The sequence below is a fragment of the Canis aureus genome, chromosome 24 (assembly GCF_053574225.1).
Source record: "Canis aureus isolate CA01 chromosome 24, VMU_Caureus_v.1.0, whole genome shotgun sequence".
In the NCBI taxonomy this organism is placed as follows: domain Eukaryota; kingdom Metazoa; phylum Chordata; class Mammalia; order Carnivora; family Canidae; genus Canis; species Canis aureus.
Genome location: NC_135634.1, coordinates 18,045,338 through 18,066,939, shown reverse-complemented (window position 1 = coordinate 18,066,939; position 21,602 = coordinate 18,045,338). Strand labels below are relative to the sequence as shown.

Below are 21,602 nucleotides of genomic sequence, written 5' to 3'. Positions count from 1 at the left end.
TGCAGACAGTGAACAATTAGATCCAAGAACTGCTGAGATTTCCCTGGGGCCTGGACCAGAGTATTGGCAGGAGGCCAGAAGCCCAGAGCTCTGCTTAATTGGTGTAAAACGGGGCATATTGCAACCACACTCATTTTCAGTGACTTCGTGGTCTAAGCATCTGTTTTGAAATACCTAACTCTCTAAAACCATGAATTCCCATTCCAGCAAAAATAGAGATTCTCAAGGAGCTGCCAAGCACGTAGGGAGAATCCTGAGTGATTCGCTATGTCTGAGAACAGGCAGGAGTCTCTCTCAAACATCACTTTGTTTCCAATCTTTGGGGTCTTTTTTCCTTTTTTTTGAAATACACAAGACATAAATCATACTCCCTTCACAATAAATAATCAGGGAGGGTTTCTTTACTGTCAAAATGTCTTCACCCTTCCTCTACCTTCCTGTACCATCTACTCACCTACGCCCCATCCACCCACCTATCCACCTTGCGAACATTCATCAAAAGCCTACTAAGTCTCAGGGACTGCTAGTACAAACAAGAACAAAATCCCACCTTCAGCAAGGTAAAGGTGAGGTAGCCAAAAAAACAGCTTCAAAGGAAAAGAGATGCCTGAAAGGAGGGGGAAAAGTCACCTAACAAATGGGAGAAGAAAGGAGAAAGCCAGAAAAAGCTCTGAAGTAGAGATAACTGAATCTGAGTGTAGGGAACAATGGAATTCCAGCCAAAGGGACCAGCATATGCAAAGGAGCAGAGGGACAGGCCCCACCCGTCACATTTACATCTGTGTCGTAAAGGCTCATTCCTTTATGGAGGGATGAGGCTGTGCAGGTGCACAGGGCTCCACCAGGAAGGACCTTCAAGGCCATTTTAATTGTCCGGACTCCTTGGAGATGGTGGCAAGTCACTGTCTGCGTAGGCCAAGGAGCGATATGTCCAAAAGTGCTGTTTAAAGAGGTCTGGAGCCCAACTGGAAGGTGGACTGGAAGGGACAACTGCAACACACCAGGTAGATGAAGAAAGCCTGGATGAGGTGCAGTAATCCCAGGGAGGGAGAGGGGGTTTCAGGAGCTAGTTACACCTTGGCCAGACATTTGGGCTTAAAGACATGGATGGGAACTACCAGTAGGCGGGACATTTACCTAGCTAGTGACTTGTCTGCTCAGCAGTTAGGTAAGTGAGTGGAGAACTCCTATCCCTCCCTAACCCTAGAGGCAGTCTAGGGTTAGCCTCATTTTACCCTCAAATGACATCAACAGACTGAAAAGAAAGTACAGAGCTGCTTCATACTCCACTAAGAAAAGGGCAAGGGCCACAAGAGATGGTCCACATGAAGAAAAAAAGCTGTGAGAATGCCCAACCCAAGATGGGGGAGGGGCTACATCAGCAGAGAGAAGGGGAGCCAGGCACAGGTGAAAGAGGCCCTGGTTGGTTGATGAAAGCCCTCTGAATTCACTCTAAAAACGTAAAGTTGCTAAAATCTAGTGAAGAAGTCTTTTTTTGGTGGGGGTTGGGAATGTTTTTATTTAACATATATTTCTTAAGGTGCACAAATCATAAGATCAATGAATATTCACAAAGCACACACCCTTATAAATAGCATCTGGATCAAGGAGTGTATCATTACAACACAGAAGCCCTCGGCCCCCACAGGTCAATGCCCCAAGGGGAACTGCCTTCACTATTTCTAACACCAAGGATTAGTTTGACCAGTTTTTGAACTTTATATCCATGGATTACCTGTATCCATAGTCTGTACCTTACATGTCTGGCTGATTTTGGTTGACACCAAAATGTTTGGTTATTCATACAGCAGTATGCAGCAAGAGTTTTTGCCATTTTTCACTGCTGAGTAATATTCTACTGTACGAACATAATTGTTTATCCATTCTGCCACCAAAGGACATCTGGGTTATTCCCAGTCTGGGGCTTTTGCAAACTGCTGCTGCCTTATGGCTCCAGCCCCAGAGCTATGAGGAGCTGAAGAGTGAGTCGTCTGCTCTAAGATACTGCTTCTACCACCACATCAAATATTTTCTGTGTAGTTATTGGCAGAGCCCTAGTGGTTCATGTAGTACCTCTCTGGGATTATAAAAATGTACCCCTTCCTCAAGTAAATTGTTACTATGTTATTGTACAACATGAGCAACTCCTGCCTGGGGAGCTTCCAGAGCTCTGCAGGCAGTGGCCTGGCCCACTCCTAAATAGACTGATGCCACAGTCTACCACACATACCCCAGGTGAAGGGGGACAGGTAAAGTCTGAATTATGAGGAGAGTTGGAACTGGACTTCTGAGGCAGGTGACGGTGGAGTGATCATGTATACTCTCCAGAATATGTGCATAACATGCACACCATGTGGCTTTATCTCAGGAGATGATTCTCTACTGTTGTACAGGTATTCCATGAGTGGTCCAGAGTCTCCAAATAGGCTACACATGCCCTCATATAAGTGAGCATTTGTATGATGTGAGGTATGCCCTTTTACATGTAAGGCCCATACACCCATACAAGGTGACCCTCTTACTAGGTCTCAGGGAAGCAGAAAATAATGACCAGCCTCTGACTTTAAGGAGTTCACAGTTTAAGATGGGAGACAAACAAGAAAATCAATTACTTAGATAATGTAACAATAAAAGTTTACCCAAAGAATTATGGGGATCTGAAATAGAAGAATAGCTGGAGAACAAAGAAAAATGGGTAGATTCAATAGCTTAAGAAATAGAACCCATAGGGTTGGTGATATTCACTAGAGGACTGGTTGGAAAGGGGAGGCCAAGTTTCTGGTTTAGAGACCAGAGCTGATGATAGTCCCATTCTCTGAGCCAGGACAACCACTTGGACAATGAGCATCAAGAAAGACGCCTTGGTAGGGATGGAAGAGGGCAGTTCTCAGGAGGTAAGGACAGACATGTCTGGGGGAGGCATTCGGAATATGGCCATTTCGGTGCAAAGGAAAAAGCAACTGGTGGTGAGAAGCCTGGCTTCCACCCCCAGCTCTGGCACTAGCTCCATGTGATCTGGGCAAGCACTTCACCTCTCAGAGCTTCAATTTCCTGCTAGGTAACAAGCCTTTCTCTGTCTACCTGACAGGGCTGCTCTGAAGATCACAGGTGAACTGCATGTGAGATCACTCTCATCTGTAATGCACAACACACTGGCTAATTATTAGAATTACTAATAAGTTCAGGACTCAGAATCAGACAGAAAAGGCTTTATTCAAGTCAAGAGACATGACCAGGGTAAAGGTCAGATTGGCTGGTGGGAAAGGTTCCAAACTGAATGTAGAAATGTGGGTATTTCATGCTTATTCCAAGTGACTCCTCTTTGAATGACTATTTGATAAGTACACTTGAAAAGTTAAAGTATTTTCTTTTTTAAAGAAGAAAAGCATGAAGAGGGAAAAACTTAAGTCATCAGACTTGATGTCTGAAACATGTGCCTGCAGCAGGGCCTAGGATGGTCAGTTCTGAGCAGTACCGGAGCTTCCAGAAGCTGACTGCTTCCCAACCAGCCAGGATCAGGTTCCATCTGGATGACCAGAGACATGTTAAAAGCAACAAATCCTTCCTTACCTCTGGAACTTAACAAGACCATTCTCTCTGCTAGGAACAAATACTACTCTCAGCCTGGTTCACTTATGCCTGCTCGAATTCTCAGTTTAAAAACTCCCTCCAGGGTAGCCCGGGTGGCTCAGCGGTTTAGAACCGCCTTCAGCCCAGGGCATGGTCCTGGGGACCTGGGATAGAGTCCCACATCGGGCTCCCTGCATGGAGCCTAGTTCTCCCTCTGCTCTGTGCCTCTCTCTCTCTATGTGTGTGTGTGTCTCTCATAAATAAATAAATAATATTTTAAAAAATAAAAATAAAAACTCCCTCCACAGAAGGACTTCCCCACCCACCCAACCTCAAAGACTGTGGTGTTCACTCACAGCCTCATCACAGTGTACGATGAATGACTGACGTGCCCACTTCAATCACCTTAACTGTAAGCTCCGTGGGGGCGGGAGGACCTGCACCCACTGCCTGGCATGTACATGCACACAGGCCCAAGAAGCACCTGTTGATTGAATACATGCAGCCACCTGCCACTCGGGGGCCATACCCTCCATTCTAAGCTGGTGACAAAACCTGCTGGAGATCTAAAGGCAGTGCAGAAGTACTCTTGGCACTAGGCTGAGCACATGAAAGACCCTCAGTAAACAGCAGCGCTCTTTCTCTGAAGTGTAAGATGTAGGCCCAGATAAAATGTTCTCACATGAAGTTCACACATGACTATTATATAAAGTTTTATAACTACGGTATATTATTCAGCCAGAAAAAGGAATGAAACTGTACATAGGCTACAACATGGATAGACCTTGGAAATGTTATACTAAGTGAAATAAGCCAGACACAAAAGGACAAATACTACATGATTCTGCTTACATGAGGAGCCCAGAATAGGCAACCTGAGAGAGACAAAGCAGAATGGAGATGACGAGGGCCCAGGGGCACCGGGAGCTATTATTTAGTGCAAACAGTTTCTTTTTGGATGATGAGAAATCTTTGGGTATAGACTGTAATGATGACAGCAGTAACAATGTGAATGTACTTAATGCAACTGAATTATACACTTATGAATGGATAAAATGATAAGTATTACATACATTTTACACTCATGGAAAAATGGGGGAAAAATCATCTATTAACATTTAGCTAACTAGTATTTGAAGAATTGTTCCCTTTCTAAACAGTTACACATGCAGAGACCGAACCTTGGGACAGGGTGCTGCCAGTAAGGCAAAGTCCCCTCACAGAGTGGAGTCTAACCTGCCAGGTGCCACCTATGCCCTCCCAAGCACACAGTCACCCCTACCACCAGGAGGCTGAAACACACAGCAGGAAGCAGCTTCCAAAGAGCTGCGCTCCTCAGATACCGGGAGTTGTAACCACTCATGTGTCCCACAAACATTCCAGTTACAAAGCCAGCCAGCACAGGTGTATTTATGCATTAGCCAAGAAATGCCAAGGGGATGAGCCCTTAACCAGAATCTGGATCAGAGGCCTTGCTTTCTTTTCTGTTTCCCCCACAACATTTTATTATAGAAATTTTCAAGCATACAGAGAAGTTGAAAGAATGATTGTCACCCCATAAACACACCCCCTGGGAAAAGTTCCTCCATGTGGTGGGAGTAGGAGGTCACCACACACTCTTGTCATGTTCTTTCCATCTCCCACCATTGTCTTACAGAAAGCAGCGGTCCTAGGACTACCACATGTACTGCCCTGTCTCTGTGAATGTGAATATGTAATATGTGAAAGTGAATATGTAAAATAGCACCGCTGGGTAAACTGTGTTCCTGCCTGAACAATCTGGAAAGCATGAAACTTTCCTTCAATCCCATAAAGAATGAAATGTATTTTTTCAGCTTGAGACCTTGTATTTTAGATTTTAGTTTGAAGACAGTTGATTTCATGGCCAAATTATGATCTTATGAAAGAATTCTTCACGAGAATACTCACCAAAGATTGTAGCTGGAAATGAGCTACTCTGACACCCTACTATATCATTTCAGTAAGTTCATTCATCAAGAATTTTCTAAATATGACCTTAAGGCCTCATGAATGTGGATTTAAAAAAAGAGGTATCACACAAAGTAAATCTAATTTTGGAAATTTGTTTGGCATCATCAATCAATTTAAATATACTTTAAAAGAATCTGTCTGATGCCAGAATTTAACAACTCAAAAACACCTCATTTTCAAACCTGGAGCTGAGACAACTACTTAGTATAGGTGGCTCATGTAAAAATGTGAGAACTCTATTTGAAGTATCCCTTAATTTGGCCCTATCAAGACCAATTCCAATCCTGGAAAGTGCTATCAAATGTTCATGAACTTTCATTCTAATTTTTGTTAGTGCTTCATGAACCCACATCAAGGATGGATGCTAAACACACATCAAGCACCAACCAAAGAATCAACCAAACCCATGTATCTCAAGACCCACACTAACGACAAACACTGGCATTTTTAAAATCAGTATTTCTTGGACCTAAAACTCGAATTATTTAAATCATATTCTTTTACTATAATTAACTAGCAAAGTTGAAACTAAATCAGGCAGATGGGTCAGGCTCCAGCCAGATGCTGAATGTAAGAATCACAGACTACCATGCTGATGCACCTCTCCAGTATTGTTCAGGCCAGGAAACCAGACAACAGTGGCTATCCCTCATAATGAGGGTCTTTGAAGAAATCAATGATTACACTCCTCTGGGGATCCAAGAAAACTCCAATAAATAGTGCAATCACAAGGCTGTAGTGGATTCAGAAGCACCATATGTATGCCAGATACTCCACTGGATGTTATGAGGTAGAACAGGGTCTTCCCTCTAAATAAGCTTACAATCTGGAGGAAAAACAAACCATCACCTTTCTCTGTTGACTCTGTACCTGTTATCTATGGTACATGTATGATGTATGTATGCATTATGAACAATGGCATAAAAAAATGGAGCTACAGAAGTTTGTACTCAAGATGACCACAAGGAATGATCAGGCTGTAGACAAAGTTAGCATCCATTACTTGCAGCATTCCTAACAGCAAGCAACCGTACAGGATGGGTCTCCTTATCTTCAACTCCATACCCTAGTAAGGCTTTTCGATCTCTGAGAAAGCCCTGCTTCCTTCCCCTCCAAATTTCAGACATACACCACTTAGGGAGTCCTTGATCCCTAGAGACTAATCCTAGTCCCGTTAGAGAGTCCCATTAAAGAAAGAGTCGCTGCTATGGACAGAGGTAATAGTGTGGACCATCCAAAGAATCCCGATACACTTGCCTATTTGGAGAAAATCTACTAGAGAAAGGATTGTTTCACCAGAACTGGAAAGTCTAAAAGGCTATGATTTGATGAAGGAAGTGTGAGGCTATTCTTAGAGTCTGGAACTTCCTGTGAAAAGGCTCAAACATAGAAGAGAAAGATGAATAGGCAGATAATGTTGGGGAGGGGGCAGGTACTGTCTGGGTACACTTCAGGAAAACACAAGAGTGAGGTAAGATAATGTTAATTAGTAATGGAACTCTCTGGTCCTTAGCATTCCTAATCAGGAAAACTGCTTGGAGGCAGGGAGGCCAATACCTCCAGAGACCTAGCCATTCAAAAGCCAACTTAAAATTCGTAACCGTCCTTGCTAATTTAGAGGTTACAGAAACTACGAGCTACACAATAGAACAATGATTAGTTAACAACAAATATAAACCAGTGCTACAAAATAAGAGATTTTTCACTTGTCCTCCAGAAAAATTCTTATGAATGTCAAATATTAGTACATGAACAAAAAGTATTCAATTAAGAAATCCTTTGTCACAATTAGGTTGACATGCCTACATGGTAAGCAACATAAGGTTTTCACAATAGTGAATGATAAACATTAAGTAATGTCAAATTTCTGTCCTAATTTCAGTATCACAACCATTATCTTTATTTCCAACACTACTTTGTTTGAATACGACTTCTAAAATGAAACTATAAATCAAATAACATCAGCTTTAAAAATACTGAGAGAATAGCTGGACTTAGTGAAACTGGTAGTCCAAGCAGGGCTATCTTCAAACACCAGGAGCCATTCACAGATGCTCTGTGTAATAAAGCCCTGGTTCACACAGAATCATCCACCCACCGTATGTATAATGGGAATGGTGACACCTGGACTTGTGCCACAGAGGCCCAGTTCTGTCCAGAGAAATTATTAAGCAATAGGCTTTTGTAAAAAGGAAGGAGATTCAGAGAATTTTTTGAGCTGGAAATCAGTCACTTTCAGGATTATCAAGCCCAAGCCCTTCATTCTGCTGATCAGGATATGGTGCTCCTTTTTAAAGCAGATTTACAGTCCAGACAAAGTAAATGCACAGAGTTATCTTCTGTATTTCAAGCCATTTTTTAAAAAGTCAGTAGGGAATATTGCTTAGAAATTTCACATCATAACTATGAAATAAAATATAAAAGCAACCTTTGAAAAACAGAGTTGGTCTGGTTTATCTAATACAAAGCAGAACACCCAGCCCCCTCCAAAAGCTTTCCCAAATCTTTCCTATGTGTTTATGGTGAATTTATCAGCTTCACCACCTGCCCCCCCCCACCGCCCCCCCCCACACACAGTGGGATTTAGAAGCCTAGGGCTGGCTATTTACAACACAGCATTTAAAATAACAAGGCACCTTATTGTAAAAACATTCCCCTCCCACCAAAGGAAAGTCCCTCCCATCAACCCTGTGATTTGCTAAGGAGAGAAATATGTACAGTTCCAATTTACACTTAGGTCAAAACTATTTCCAACAAGATGGAGGGAATCCTTTCCAGTTCTAAAATTCCATGATTCTAGTAATTCACCTTAGTACTTTTGCATGATGTCTTCTGCTCAGATACCATTTTAAATTACTTGACATTTTGAGATTTATTAAATGTTTAGCAATTTTAATATCAAAGGAATGCTGGTGTACTCATTAAACAGTGTACTATATATCTGGATAATGAGACCAAATTTTATGAGATGCTGAATAACATATAGTGTCTTGTTAATTATAATTTAAAACAGACTTTCTTAAACAGTCTCTGCATTCTTCTTCTGGAAGATTGTTCTGTTACTACCTTATTACAACAGCTGCTAAAGAAAAAAAAGTAAAAGATACAAGGCGGCTTAGTCTCTTGATTTAGCACTCGGAAATCGTGATCCACCATGGAAGGGATTTACGCTGAGAGTCAACGATATGGAACAAGACCTACTAAGTACAAATTTCCTAATAATAAGCCACGAATTGCTTTTCTCCGTTATTAAAGGAAGGCCCCTCATCTACTAATTTAAAGTTTAAACAGGACACCTGTACAAAGACAACACACGTTTTGTGACTTTACATTCAAATTTTAGTCCATTTAAGTTTCTTAGTAAAACGTGGGCCAACTTCCCTTTAAAAACGTTAACATATTTGCCGAATACTTTGGGGAGAGAGCTGTTTGGCCACCGAATTTTTATCGGCCGAATGGACAGTCTCTGGCTTGAGTACCGTTGCGCAATTTTTCAAAGGCTACATTACTATTATTTTTAGAGCACCGTCACTTATATCCTACATAGCTGTGAAATTGTCAAAGTGCCCGTTTAGGATTTGTCTTTATCAATCTACAAATAAAGAAAGTATACTTCCACGGTTATGACTGCAAGAAAACAAAATACTTGTCCCTGGAAGGGGTCAGCACGTGCTGCCTGCAGCGCCGGACACGGGCCCCGGCCTCCCGGGAGCTTCGCCGGCCCGCAGGGGTCTGTCCACCTTTCCCCGCCTCCGGGGCACCGGGGGCTCGCGTCCAGCGGACGGCAGGCTCGCTCCGGGCTGGCGCCGCCGCCCAACCCCGCCAGCGGGACTTCACCCCGAGAGACGCCCGTCCTCGAGTTCCGAGGGCAGGATGCGGAGCAGTGACGGGCAGTCCGGGGTCCGGCGGGGACCCGAGCGCACGTGAGGTTGCATCAGAAAAGAGGAGCTCCGCAAAGTCGGTGAACTGGGGCGCACGGGGAGCGTGTTACGCAACGGCCGCCGCTCTCCCGGCCGCGACCCGCGAGGACCGGGGACGCGAACCTGCAGGGGTCGACGCGGGTGGGCAACGCTGCGGCTCTGCGGGCGGCGCCGTCGGGGCGGGGGGCGCGGCGGACGGCGGCGCGGCCCGGCCCGGCCCGGGGGGACCACCGCACGGGGTGCGAGGGGACGACCGCACAGCACAGCCCGCGGGCGGGCCGACGGCGCGGCCTCCGGGGACGGCGGCGCAGCGGGCGCGGACCCCGGTGCTCCGGGGCCGCCAGCAGGCAGGCGCCCGGCCCCGGTCGCGGGGAGCAGCCCGGGCCGTCGCAGCGGTGCCCCCGGCGCGGACGGCCTCTCGGGCCGCCCCAGCCCCGCCGGGAGCCCGGCGCACAACAAAGCGGCGCAGCGCCGGCGGCCGGGCGCTGCCTCCCCACGGCCCCCGCTCGGCCGACTCCGGACGGCCCGCGACGACGCGCCGCCAGCGGAGGCGGCTCCGGGCCCGGGCCGGGCGGGGGCCGTGGGGGCAGGGCGAGGGCGAGGGCTCCGCTCGGGACGAACTTCCTCGGCCGCCCTGCCGAGCCCGGCGCCCCTCCCGCAGCCTCGGCCCGAGGGTGGGCGCCCGGAGCCCCGGGGCCCCGCCGGCCCGCGGAAACTTCCAGCCGCCCCGCCCTGGCCCCGGGCCCCACGCCCCCCGCCCCTGCCCCCTCACCTCCTGGGGCGCGGTCTACACCCTCCGGGGCGTCCCGGTCCGCGGCTCCGGGGCCTCGCGCGCCGGGGGACCGGGCGCCAGTGGCTGGAGCGGCTGCTGGCCCCGCGGGCACGGGGGAGCCCCGGGCGGCGGCGGCGCGGGCGGCGGCGGCTCCATCTTCCCGGGGCGCTCACGCCGAGGTTCCAGCGCGCAGACCCAAGTGGGACATTCGCTACATTGTTGGCATTCCACGGGCGTCACGTGACCCCGCCTCCCGCGTCACCGGCGGCCGCATACCAGCCCGGGCGGGGCGCCCGCGGCCCTGCTGCTCGGCGGCCGCCCCGCCCGCCCTGCCCCGCGCCGCTTCCTGCCTCCGGGTCCCCGCCGCCCGCCCGCCCGCCCGCCGCCACCTGCCCCGGCCGCCCCGCTCCAGGGTCGCCCCTCCAGCCGCACTACTCGGAAACTTGGTAACCCCATCCTCGAGGCATCTCACACCAGCCTCGGCTGAGAGAGTGAGTTAACAGGCCTAGAGGAGCCACCGAAGTGCCCAAGTCTGTGTCAGCTGTTACAAGTAAGGGCAGAAGAGGACAACTTCACCCGTGCGAGCAAGTAATAAAGGACGTTCAGATATATATATCCCGATTTAGTCCGTTTTCATTTAATCAAACCCCAGAGCAATGGATATTTTATGAGAAATGTTTCCTGATGTGCAGAACGAGATAGTAACGTAGACCAACGAGTGAAACTCTGAGTCGTGCATGTCCATCTGTGGGCTGTGCATGTGGTGCAAGGGCATGTGCAGGGATGGTGCGGAGATGTGAGTACAAATAATAGCTTGCAAACAAACCCCTAACCCACTACTGGACTCTCCTGGCATCATACTTCCTACCACCTGCAGTCTGCGGCAGGTGATGGTGAGGGCTAATATTGTTTTAAAAGGCAGTCCAATTTCCTTTCCTAATACACTCTTGTGAAGTTTTTTAAACTTTTTTTGTTTTGTTTTGTTTTTTAAACTTTAATCTGAAAAGAAACCGTCATGAAGGTCATTAGCTCTGGCCGTTTTAACAACCTTAGTTAGCAATCCTTGGTGGGCCATCCTATACACTTTACTCTCTAATTCCCACCCAGGCTTTCAGCCCTGCCTCTGTCTTAGCTCTGCAAGAAAATCTTCCTAGATCCCCCAACTGTTTTCTCTCCTCTTTGGGCTCTGGTAATTAAGCCGATTATTGCGGCTTAATTACCAGAAATTGAAAATTTCATTTTTCAATCTTATCCTGTGCTCTACCCAGGCATCTTGAATGGCATAAAACCCCAGTGGATATTCTGTAATCGAGTCTCTTTTGCATTCACCTGTGTACCTATTCACTCATGCACTGACCTTTCTTTCTCCTTCCCAGCCCCTGGCTGGCTGGGCTGGCTGCCATTCTTCTTCCTGTGTGTTTAAAGGTCCTGCTCTTGCTGTCTTCAAAGATGTAAACATAATTAAATAAAACATTTTTTTTGTCAGAGAAATATTGCAAATAAAAGGAATTTAGTGGACTTAAAATTTCGTATAAGTCCCTAATTTTGTAATTATAATGACCATTATACTATTGCTTGCAATAGTGAAAAATCAAGAACCTAAAATACCCAGCAATAGGGAATAGTAGAAAAATAAAAGGTGAATATTCAAATGACAAAATTGTTAAGTGAATGAAAGAGCGCCATACTTTTCAAAGGATAAATGATAGAATTCAAATTGTAGAATGCAAAAAAAAGCAAGTTGCAGAACTATATATATACACACTATGATACTATATTCATAAACAGGATGCCTCAGAACCTATACTAATCAATACTTTTATAGGTGTAGACATGGAGAATGCAAGAAGTTGCACCAAATTCATTATGGCTGTTGACTATGTAGAAGGAAGGAGGGAAATTGAGAAGAGTAAAATGAGGACTTCAACTTTACCTCCAGTATGTTATTTCTTTTATTTAAAAAAGCAATGCAAAACTGTCAAAGTCTTAAAATTTGTTGATTCTGTGTGATTAGGTTCAATCATGTGTTATTCTTTGTGCCTTAAAAAAAAATCTTTTTAAAGTTTTCAAATATTGGGCAGCCCAGGTGGCTCAGCGGTTTAGCGCTGCCTTCAGCCCAGGCCTAATCCTGGAGACTGGGGATTGAGTCCCATGTCAGGCTCCCTGCATGGAGTCTGCTTCTCCTTCTGCCTGTGTCTCTGCCTCTCTCTCTCTCTCTCTCAATCTCTCTCTCTCTGTCTCTCATGACTAAATAAATAAAATCTTAAAAAAAATAAAGTTTTCAAATATTTATGTATGAAACAGATTGGAAACTTGTCCAAAGCTTGCTTGGACAAATTGACACACCTATGCAAGAGAATATTATGATTAATGGTCGTGTTTATTGTTATTCTGGATATATGTGTTTATTGATATAGACTCATTCATTGCTTTGGGTTTTTTGTTTTTTTTTATTTTTTGAATACTGCTATGAGTCATGGGCTAAACCAGGCACTGGGGATACCATCGAGAGCAAAACCACATGATTTATCCCCTGCTGGAGCTGACAGTCTTGTAAATGTGTTTAAAAAAAAAAAAAAAAAAAACAAGTATTATACAATTTTGTAAAATAAGTATGTATATATTTATATTTAAAATATATATATACAAAAATATATAACATATCATATAGGATTTTTTAAAAGATGCATATATAGGGGTGCCTGGGTGGGTCAGTTGGTTAAGTGGTTGACTTCAGCTCATGTCATGGTCTCAGGGTCCTGGGATCCAGCCCCACTTCTGGTTCTGCACTCAGCAGGGAATCTGCTTATCTCTCAGCCTCTCCTCCTGCTCTTTCTCTTTCTCTCTTTCAAAAAAAAATATATATATTTTATATTTTTTTTCTTTTTAAGTCCAGAAAAGTACACAGCCAAATATTAAAAGTACTTCTGGATGTAGTGATTCTGGGTGGCTTTTTGTTTTATTATTTTTAATACATACTTGATTTTTCTTTTTTATTAAGTTTTTCATTTTAATTCCAGTGTAGTTACAGTGTTACATTTGTTTCAGATGTACAATATAGTGATTCAACAATTCTATGCGTTACTCACCCTAAAACAGAGAGCCCCAGTAATTCCAAGATCTAAGAGCTGGGATTCAAACTTTGATAGATCTGACTCCAAAGCTTGAAAACACAGACCTCAAGAATCATGATTACAATGTACTTATAAATAAGGAAACTGAAATCAAATGACTCCCTTATGCTTTGTCTGAGAAGGGTGGGGGGATTGGGCTTTGTGCAGTGAGGAAGAGGGGAACTCAAAGATGTGTCTCCAGCACCAGCCAGAGCCAAGAGAGCCTGCAGATCCACTCCCCGCCAGTCCCCTGCAGTTGTGAGGTCTGGATGTTTTAGGGGTTCTCACTGAGGCCCCCGAGGAATATGCCTTAAGACTATCTACCTTGCCCTCACCCTCTCCCCAAGATTCCAATGCAAGAAACCTGATTATGGCTCAGCTTCTTTATGCCTTAGTGCCTAGAAAGCAGGCTCTAGTCTTAAAAGCCCTAGAAAACTAGAAGATGAGCTACACTGATTTAATTTGTTTTATACTCATGTATTTTGTTTCCTTGATTAGATTATAAATTCCACAAGATGGGATGCCTGGGTGGCTCAGCTCAGGGTGTGATTCTGGAGTCCCAGGATCGAGTCCCACATCAGGCTCCGTATGGATCCTGCTTCTCCCTCTGCCTGTGTCTCTGCCTCTCTCTCTCTCTCTCTGTGTGTGTCTCTCATGAATAAATAAATAAAATCTTTAAAAAAAAAACTCCACAAGATAAAGGAACCATATTCTTCCCCTAAGACTACATATAAAGAACTTCTTAACTGCTAATTTGAATTTATTGAATGCATTTTAGTATCTCCAATATCAAAATGTAATACAACCTTTTTTTTTAAACCAATGACTCTGGGTCAGCCAAAGAGATCTGGTTCATTGTTTGGAGTTTTCGGTTCTGCAAACCTGTAGCAACTTCCAGAAAAAGGAAAAAAAAAAAAAGGAAAGAAAAAAAATCAAAGTTAACAATATCATCTCTATTAGTCGGGACTCTGTTTCAATGATGAACTTGTTTTTTAAACATTTTTTGGTAACTGTGATAAACTATACATAATATAAAATTTATCACCTTAACTAATTTTAAGGGTACAGTTCAGTGCATTTGCAATGTTGTACAACCATCATCACCACCCATCTCCAGAACTTTATCATCAAACTGACACTCTTACCCATTAAACAAATCCCATTTCCCCTCCCCTTCTTGTTTGTTTGGGGGCTTTTTTGAGAGACCTCTTTGCAGTTAGTTGCTTTGCCTCTGTTAGGTAAATCAACTCTTTTTGTTTCTCTCCTATCGAGATTCCAGTCTCTTGTAAAATACCATACCTTACTAATTTTTTGCTTTTAATCTGCTGTTGGATAAGAGAGATTACTTATCTTATCAAAATTGTATGTAAAGTAAGAGCTAATAGAACTTATTCCTAAAAGACTTTCCTCTGCAAGAAAGAACTAGGACTTTGTGATGACTATTTCAACTGTTAAAAGGCCTTTTGCTTCTTCAGTTTCTGGACATTTCCCAAAAGGTTTATATTGTAGAAAGTCAGACTTACAAACAAGTAGTTTATTGTTTTTAAGAGAGTAACAGATTACTAGATAGCAGATGAATGACCAGAAATGTTTTATATTTTGTAATTTTTAAAAAGCCTTTTATAGGAACCTAATAGGTTCTGCCATTAGGTTTCTTTTTCAATTTTTTTCAATTTTGGCAAAATATGCCTAACTTAAAATTTAACATCTTAACCATTTTTAAGTGTATAAACTCTTATATTTCACAATAATGAAAACAGTCCTGATACCAGAGGAGAAAATCCCCAGTATTAAATTTTTACTCTTACACGTGTTTTCTAATAGTAAAATCATGAGAAAGTAAAATTTTCTTGATTCTGGTTTATTTCTACTTGCTTTCACCATTTTGGAAAACAAGACTTCCTGAAAAACTTGGTAAAACTCTCTGGGGTATGTTTAGGGGAAGGCCCAGGGTCCCAGGAAGCCTTCCTGGGCCACCTGGTCAGTCTCTGCAGACCTGCCTTTCCAGCACTCCAACACTACAGAGTACGGCTTCATTCTCCACATAGCCGCTCTGCTTCTCAGATGAGTAATAAAGTATGTGATTGCATAAGTCAGAATTGCTCAAGAGTTTAAGATTTGTTCCCAGAAGACCTCAAAGAAACACTGTCAAGATAAAAATCACATTCTGCATTTAGAGAATTCTTATGTTGACACTTTACGTTATTAAGAGACGAATTGCTAAAACAAATTTTCTTTTCTTACCACATCTTCCATTAGCTTACTTTTTATGCTGAGTGAGCTATGACAGTAACACCAGCTATTTACTTATTTCTCATTACGTTTAATGCTGGCTGCAATTTCTATATTATCTGCAGACATGAGCAGCATGTTGTTATGTCTATAACTGAAATAAAAATCCCACTGAAAAGGTCTATATGCTCCTATATGTTCTAAAACCTTCCATTCAAAATTTTAATTTAATCTTTTGCAGGAAACATTGGTAATAATTGCTTTAGGAAAAACTAAAAGTATAAGGCTCAAACTGTCCTCTCCATGAAATCAATCTCAATGGCAAAATTAACATTTTCAAAGGGAAACATCTGAGTTCATCTAAATTGACAAATATTTAATTGAGTAATTGTAATAGAAATGTTTTCATGGTCTATTTTTTTTTAAAGATTTTGTTTATTCATAGAGACACACAGAGAGAGGCTCATGGTCTATTTTTAACTTTAAAATTAACTACTAAATGTTTTGGTTGTTATTGAACAGCACTTTAAAACTATGGATTTTTGTTTTGTTAAGCAGAACTGAAGACAACAACAACAATTGAGTGTGTTATCTTCAGATGCTTGATAAATGGGTCTTGATAATAAAAACCACGATGTGATGATGATAAGGTGATTTCATATGCAGAAGTGGAAGGAGGCCAGTGACAGGCTGCCAAATTTCAGAGAGCAAAAGAAAATCTGTAAAAGTCAGGAAGCAGTCATGCATATTGTATTTGGTAGCTGGCAACTCCAGAACAAAAAGAGTTTTTTGGTTTGGGGTCAAAACTTGAAAAATGTCCCAGAGCTAATACCCTTTAGAAAGAGGTGAGAGAAGGAACTAATGTTTGAGGTAAAGATACTTGGAAGGGGAGAAGGGCAGCAGCAAAGTCATGGGAAAGCCTGGTATTTCAGGCATGCAGAGAATGGACAGAATGGAGAGAGTGGGAAGAATGTTAGAGAAATAGGGCCATGAAGTAAACAGAGAAGTTGAGAAGACCAGATGGCATCGCTCTGTGCGTATGTACTGTCAAATTAATAGTTAGGGGGGAGAAAGGAGCTGAAAGAATATTGGGGAGATATCACAGGAGGTGAGAGAAAGTTAAACTGAGCTCAGGTAAAGGACTCTGGTGGAAAGTATCACAGTGCCCAGGGGTCACACAACAAAAGAACGGAGCAAGGTTTATGTCTACACTGAAAGGTGATCTCAAAGGAAAACAAGATCTTGAGTTTGCCTACCTCTTCCCCCTGGGATTTTGCATAAATAGGAATTTTGGGTGTATTCATGGATAAGAAAGTTACAATTTTCAATTGAAAGTCCCACATATTCATTCTTACACTTCCAACCAATGTTAGACATTTTCACATATGTCTTGACAACCTTTCAAAGTGGTCTAAAATGGAACACATATATTCACCCAAATATTTAGCAAGCATTTACAATATGCTAGTCTTGTCACCCTCTCCAGAAGTACCTAATTCAACCCATTGGGTGCCCTGATGTGCTAGGCACCAGGGACAAAATCCTGAAAATGGGCATTATTGTGGAACTTTAAAGTCTAGTGGGAGAGGTAAATAATAATAAGGTAATGCTACAAACAAACGGAACTTTGGAATTGTGATTAGTATTATAAAGGAAAGACAACTGAGATTTTATTTTTAAAAAAAGGGTATTTGACCTTGTCTAATAAATCAGGAAGCACTTTAGCTGAGATGTAAAAGATGCAAAGAAAATTAACAAGATGGACAGGGAAAAGCATTCTAAGAGAGAGAAGTACACATGCAAAGGCATAAAATACACCACTTCAAATGCTAAAAGAGACTATTGTTATTGGCATGCAGAAGTAGGGGATGGAAGATAAAAGATGAGGATAGAGAGGTAGGCAGAGGTCAGGCTACATAGGGCCTGGTGTGTCACTTTAAGGATTTTAGTCTTTAGACTCAGAACAATGGGAAGTCATGAAAGGGTCATAATGGGGATCCCTGGGTGGCGCAGCAGTTTGGCGCCTGCCTTTGGCCCAGCGATCCTGGAGACCCTGGATCGAATCCCACATCGGGCTCCCGGTGCATGGAGCCTGCTTCTCCCTCTGCCTATGTCTCTGCCTCTCTCTCTCTCTCTCTCTCTGCGTGACTATCATAAATAAATAAAAGTAAAAAAAAAAAAAAAAAAAAGAAAGGGTCATAATGACATGATGGAATGGCATGATCTGATGTGTTTCCAAAAGATCACTCTGGTTGCTGAATGAAGGATGAGTGGGAGCTGAGAGGAAGGAGGCAAAGACTAGTCAAGGAATGAAGTGATAAAGCTTGGGCTAAGATGGTAGGGATGGACATGGAACGAGTAGGAGAAATGGAGAAATAACAATGGGATCAGCTGTATGGCCCAAGGGAGATGGTAGTAGCTCGTAGATTTCTGATTTCTCAAACTGGTGGGCTATTGTGCCATCCATTGCACTGAGATTCCAGATTTGGGTTTGGAGCTATCTTTTGGGGTAGAGTGGAGTGAATGGAGGTGTTCTGAAGGCAGTTGTAGACACCCATTTGTAGCTCTGAGAAATCTGATCCGGATATCCAAACTTGTGAGTTGCCTGGGTATACTGCAAGTGGCCACTGAAGCTGAAGGTGTAGAGGAAATTGCCCATGGGACAGTGTAGAGGGAAAGGTGGATGGGACTCAAATGTTGAGGAAATGCAGTATTTCATGGTGAGCCTGCACAGGAAACAGACAAGCTGCCAGAAAGCTGCAAGTAAATGTGTTTCAGAGAAACAAAGGGAAGAGTGTTTCAGGGAAGGAGGGATCAACAAAAAGACATGCTCCTGAAAAGTCAGGTGAAATGAGAACTGAAAAATGTCCATTGGATTTAAAGATCTGACAGCCGTAGTGGAGAACCGTAGTGGAGAGCTCTCTCTTGGGAGGCTGAGGAGAGAAGATGTCAGGTGGAAGAGATTTGTGATGAGTAAGGTAGCAAAGAAGCTGGGCAATGAAAGTAGCTGGAGGACAATGAGGGTTCAAGGGTAGAATTTATTTTAAATTGAAGAATTCTGCTGGTGTAATAAATTACAGCACGATTAATGACTTGCAGAAACACATATTTGTTACTTTACCACGTTGTAGGTCCAAAGACCACCTGCAGCACAGGTGAAGAATGGAATAGGAAATCCCAGCATCACCATTCCCTTTCCTTTTATAGACCAATATGGTGGCCTAAAGCGCTCCTCTCCTTTCAGTTTCATCTTTTTCCTATCCATTCTTCACAACCCGAAGCCACATTAGTTTTCCTAATGTACAGCCTACTGTGTGGCCCACTGCCTACCGAACAAAGCCTAGACTCTTTGATAGTTGACATTCTCTGTGATAAAGTGAAAAAATGTGTTTCGAGGCTTCTTTCACACTCTTTGTGTGTGTGCATGTGTGCAGGTGCAAGTACCCTAGACCTCCATGCAAATGAAATGGCTGTTTCCTGCTTGGAATCTGTCTCCACGTCCTGTTCATGCCTTGCCAGGTTTGGCTGTCTACTCCCCACTTTCTCTCCTGGTTGAAATCCTACCCCTATACGGTAGGTAGTGGAATGCCATCTCCCCTCTATCCCCTGCCCCCAAAATGTCCACGCCTCAGTGCCTGGAGCCTGTGAATATGATATTCCACATGGCAGAAGGGACATCTCAGATGTGATTACAGTTACAGACATTGAGATGGGGGAGATTATTTTGTATTATACAGATAAGGCCCAATTTAATTAAAAGGGTCCTTAAGAGGAAGAGAGCAGGAACGCCTCAGTGGCTCAGTGGTTGAGCATCTGCCTTTAGCTCAGGGCATGATCCTGGAATTCTAAGATCCAGTCCCACATTGGGCTCCCTGTAGGGAGTCTGCTTCTCCCTCTGCCTATGTCTCTGCCTTTTATCTGTGTCTCTCATGAATAAATAAAATCTTAAGAAAAAAAGAGGAAGAGAGCAGATGGGAAGGTTGGATGGTACATCATGGGAAGAATTGGTCCTGCAGCTGACTTTGGAGACAAATAAAGGGCCACAATCCAAGGAATGTAGTGGCCTCTAGAAGCTTCGCAAAGCCCTGGATTCACAGCTAGCCGAAAAACCCAGGAACCTCAGTCCTATAACCACAAAGACCTGAACTCTATTAACAACCCAAATGGACAGGAAATATGCTCTCCTAAAATCTTTGAAAAAAAAAAAAAAAAAAGGCGGAGGGGATCCCTGGGTGGCTCAGCGGTTTTGCATCTGCCTTTGACCCAGGGCCTGATCCTGGAGTCCCGGGATCGAGTCCCGTGTCGGGCTCCCAGCATGGAGCCTGCTTCTCCCTCTGCCTGTGTCTCTGCCTCTCTCTCTCTCTCTCTATGTCTATCATAAATAAATAAAAATAAATCTTTGAAAAAAAGAAAAAGAAAAAGAAAAGGGCTCTCCTGCCTAGAGTCTCCAGAAAAGAAGTCAACCCTGACGACGTCTTGGAGTTAGGCATGGAAACCCATGTTGGACTTCTGGCCTTCAGAACTGTACGAGAAGACATTTTTGTTGCGTTAAGCCATTGTTTGTGGAATTTGTTGTGGCAGCATTAGGAGACTGCTATACCCTCCTTCGTGGGGTTTCTTCTTCATTAGACACTTTTTTTTTTTTAAAGATGCTTTATTTATTTATTTATTTATTTATTTATTTATTTATTTATTTATTTATTTATGATAGTCACACTGAGAGAGAGAGAGAGAGAGAGAGAGAGGCAGAGACACAGGCAGAGGGAGAAGCAGGCTCCACGCAGGGAGCCCGACGTGGGACTCGATCCCCGGTCTCCAGGATCGCACCCTGGGCCAAAGGCAGGCGCCAAACCGCTGCGCCACCCAGGGATCCCCCCCCCCTTTTTTTTTTAAAGATTTTATTTATTCATGAGAGACACACAGAGAGTCAGATACATAGGCAGAGGGAGAGAAAGAAGGAGGCTTCCTGCAGGGAGCCCAAAGTGGGACTCTATCCCAGGACTCCAGGATCATGCCCAGAGCCAAAGGCAGACACTCAACCACTGAGCCATCCAGGAATCCCCATTAGACACTTCCTAATTCACTGTCTCTAAGAAGCTGTCCTTGACCATCTAAGTCAGAAATAACCACTATCCTTTCTTTGGAATTCCCAGCAGCGGTGGGTGGGACTTCTCTCCTAGTGAGAAATGGTCTGGTATGTTGGTTATATGCAGACTTGTCCTAAATCTCATTAGACTTCTAGCTCCTTGAGGTGAGTAAATGTTCAGGATATAGGTGCATACAGTAGTTGCCACAGTATTTAGCCCCTTGTCTAATACATAGTACCTGCTCAACAATTTTTTTCTTTTTTTTTTATGTAATAAATGAACAAATGGAAATCCCTATAAAGATGGCAGAAGCAAAATAACCATAGTAAAGTGTACCCTTTCTCTTCTTTTTTCCCTCATGGTAGATATAATTATCTTAACTCTGAAATTAGAAGCCATTCCTTTACTATCACGGGTGGCCAAACTATTTGAATATTTACTGGCCAGTTTGGGTGGCCAAACTACTTGAATATTTACTGTTAACAGAAAATATTATTCCTGTCACATAATTAATTTCAATTAGCTATATTTCATGCCTTTCCTCAGAAGCAGACCTTGGGACTTAAGGGAACTGATAATAAATAAGAATGGATAAAGAGACACGTTTACCTGTAAATGGCTGGTGACAACCAGGGTATTATTTTTTTATTATTGCTGATAATAATCAGTTACATTCGTGCTAAACAGGATTTGGTTTACTTATGAAGGACTAAGTCTGTATTTTAATGTTTCTTTTCCAGGGTGGAATTATGAGGGAGGGAAGAGTACAATAGTGAATATAAATTATATTTGGACCTAAAAAGAGAGAGAAGTGTTAAAAAAAATTCTCCCAGATCAATACGTTCAAGCCCATCTATACCAAACAAATACCATGATGATCTAGTAAGACAGAACATTATATACTACTAAAAATCCC

General features: G+C 43.3%; 1 protein-coding gene and 2 long non-coding RNA genes across 3 annotated transcripts in view; 1 reads left to right on the top strand and 2 right to left on the bottom strand.

Moving 5' to 3' along the window:
• LATS2 (large tumor suppressor kinase 2) overlaps positions 1-10,416 on the bottom strand; it is a 73,779-nt gene extending 63,363 nt beyond the window's left edge. Inside the window, exon 1 of the mRNA XM_077868427.1 lies at positions 10,255-10,416. The gene's annotated coding sequence lies outside the window, so the exon portion shown is untranslated. The remainder of the gene's footprint in view (positions 1-10,254) is intronic.
• A 214-nt stretch (positions 10,417-10,630) lies between these two features.
• LOC144296464 (uncharacterized) lies at positions 10,631-14,097 on the top strand. Its single transcript, XR_013363579.1, has 3 exons — positions 10,631-11,050; positions 12,080-12,192; positions 13,303-14,097. It is a non-coding gene; the product is annotated as an uncharacterized LOC144296464 (long non-coding RNA).
• LOC144296465 (uncharacterized) overlaps positions 14,000-21,602 on the bottom strand; it is a 30,192-nt gene continuing 22,589 nt past the window's right edge. The window contains exon 4 of the long non-coding RNA XR_013363580.1: positions 14,000-14,258. This is a non-coding gene — a long non-coding RNA (uncharacterized LOC144296465). The remainder of the gene's footprint in view (positions 14,259-21,602) is intronic.